The 2,937-nt window shown below is 34.3% G+C and overlaps 1 pseudogene; it reads left to right on the top strand.

Moving 5' to 3' along the window:
- The first annotated feature begins 490 nt into the window (after positions 1-490).
- On the top strand, positions 491-1,306 carry LOC125212021 (dirigent protein 22 pseudogene; annotated as a pseudogene).
- Positions 1,307-2,937: the final 1,631 nt, after the last annotated feature.

The raw sequence follows: 2,937 nt of genomic DNA, 5'->3' as shown, positions 1-2,937 counted from the left end.
TGGCAACGTGATCGTGCTTGGTTGCCAATAAAGAATAAGTTTAGTCAGTAGCGTTGACTAGTATAAACGAAAATGAGAGGAAAGGAGAGGAGAAAGAAAAGGAAAAAGTTTAAAAAATTAGTATTTTTGAAATTTATTGAAAATTCAAAGAATATTTCAATGTTTACATTCTAGAATAATCATAAAAATAGAGTATGAATAAACAAAGCATGGGTATTTTATTATTTTAACCTATAGTAATCATAAAAATAGAGTATGAATAAACAAAGCATGGGTATTTTATTATTTTAACCTATAGTACTCCCTTATTCTGTGATGAATTGAATTAATATGACTCATTTTCATGTTTAGTCTACACGAAAAAAGATTGATCGTTCTTAAATTTTAAAAATATTTTTATTTTTATTTTGTTCTTCCCACATTTTCCTCTTTAAAATATAAAAAATTGAAAGAGACATTATTTTTCTATAAAGAAGATGCCAATCTCAATTCTTAGTCATCCCATCACAACTTTACTAGAGAAGAACAATTCTCACTTTCTTGACTATCTCTTTCCTCTCTCTAATCCGCCATGGCCGGAGCCGCCGCGACCACCGTCCTCGCATTCACCATTCTCACCCTCTCATCCCTTCTCCTCCCCGCAAACTCCGATCAGTTCTCAACAAGACTGAACAAACGAGAAATGGGGATATCAACGAAGCGAGAGAAGCTAAGCCACCTCCACTTCTACTTCCACGACATCGTCAGCGGCCGCAACCCCACCGCCGTTATTGTGGCCGAGGCCGCCTCCACCAACTCCTCCGCCACCGGCTTCGGCATGGTGGTGATGATCGACGACCCCCTCACCACCGGCCCCAACGTGAGCTCCAAGATCGTGGGGCGCGCGCAGGGGATCTACGGCTCTGCCGACTTGAATGAGTTCGGCCTTCTGATGGCGCTCAATTTCGTGTTTTTGGAGGGAAAATTCAACGGGAGCACGCTGAGCGTGCTGGGCCGGAACGCGGCGATGGCGGCCGTGAGGGAGATGCCGATCGTCGGAGGCAGCGGCGTGTTCCGGTTCGCGAGAGGGTATGCTCAGGCGAGGACTCATTTCATTAACACCAAAACAGGGGACGCTATTGTGGAATATAATGTCTATGTTTTGCATTATTGACCATTTTTTTCCTTTGTTGTTTGAATTTTCTTTAGTAGTCTTGCAATTACATGTGTTTGGACTTTGGACTTTGGAGTCATACCAAAAATGTACTAACGAATAATCTTGTCTTGTTTGTTGTACTAATAAGATTGTTGGATGTTAATTTTCCAATATACTACTACCATATAAATGAATATAAAAAAATTAACGTGAATAAATACAATCGTAATGTGTTTAGATATTTATAGTACTGAGAACTACGTACAGACTCATTATTTTATGATTATTTATCTAAGATTAAATTATGAGATTTTTTAGTATGAGAAGATGGTTACGTGCCATTATCATATAATTATTTATGTATAGGATTAAGTTGTGAGATTCAATCTTAGAAGCAAACATCACACAATACATATTTAATCATAGAATATAATCTTTTATATCGAGCCGGCTGCGTTATGTATTTTTATTAAAATGATGAAGCATATTATGAATGGAGAAAGATATATGGGTTTATGACTTTATGTGATCGATAAAAGTGGTGACTGGTGAGCTATATTGGAAAAATACATGATGCACTTAATGTACCGTTCAATTTTTTCTTATTTTCTTTTTATTTTAATTTTTTAATTGAATTTTGTTATTATTCCATTAAGAAGTTAAAGGTGATAACTTAAAAAGTATTGTATACAGAGTTTCAAATAATTTTTAATTCTGATATTTTATGATATCCTGCGAGTGAGAGACATGTATGATAAGGAATTTCCATCCAATATTTGGAACGAGTGAGTCAGTGATTCGAATATTTTCTTATTCATTTAATTATTATCGGAGCTTTATAAATTAATATTGTGAGCAGGTTTGTTTAGTGTACATATTCTTGCCCCGTTATCATAAAATGTGTTCATGATTGAGTTGTTGATTAAAGTGGGGTTGATAGGAGTATCATTTTTAAGTAAGCTACATCGATCCAGCCGTGGCTTAAGACAATGCATATAATTAATTGAACTTAACTCTTATGGTATAAAATTATTAATTATGTTGGAAAATCTAATTTCAGTATTAACATGATATTATTAATTTTCCCTAAAAAGTACTACTATAAATATTTAGTTTCTTGCGTAAGGTGAGCCTCGTAAGTCGTAAGTAGTAGGTTGGGTTGGAATTTTGCAACTCATCCCACCGACAAGCTCCAATAATTGACTGAGCAGGTCATTAGTCATATGTTCCCACCAAATAAACAAAAAGGAAAAAAGCATTGCAAAGAATAAAACTTTTACTGTAATGAATATTTATGAGTAGGATAAAGTATGGTTTGAGTAATTATACTATTCGATTTTTAACATACTAAATGACATCTTCAAACCATAAAGCAAGAGGAATGAAAACGAGTAATATTCTTTTTTAAACAATTAAAGTGGTCTCCTCAGTTATTTTTTCCTTTGGAGGTGATCTTTGACTCACTTTTTCCCTATTAAGTTTCTAACCCTTATTTTACTCACTTTTCCCTATTTTAAGCCTAATCATTCTTCTCGTTAGGTCTTTTTGTGTTTTATGTCCAACTATATTTCGTATTTTATGTACTTGTGTCCATTTTATTTACTAAGATTGTGAGAATTGTATCTCGTTGGATTCTATCATCTATCATAATCTAAAGTGCAGATTGGGTGAAAAGATTTTGATGCCCTTTTCATAGAGAAAATGAAAAAAATGGAGTGTCATTCTATCCAAAAACAATTTTTGAAGGCAAAAACAATTGACCAAATAATGGTCCAATAAAAATGCTAGCTTCTTTGAAGAAG

Source organism: Salvia hispanica, chromosome 3, assembly GCF_029641045.1.
Source record: "Salvia hispanica isolate PSC_SH4W2 chromosome 3, Shi_PSC_v1, whole genome shotgun sequence".
Lineage (NCBI taxonomy): Eukaryota > Viridiplantae > Streptophyta > Magnoliopsida > Lamiales > Lamiaceae > Salvia > Salvia hispanica.
Note: the sequence above shows the minus strand (reverse complement) of the source record. Positions and strands in the feature narration are given on the sequence as shown.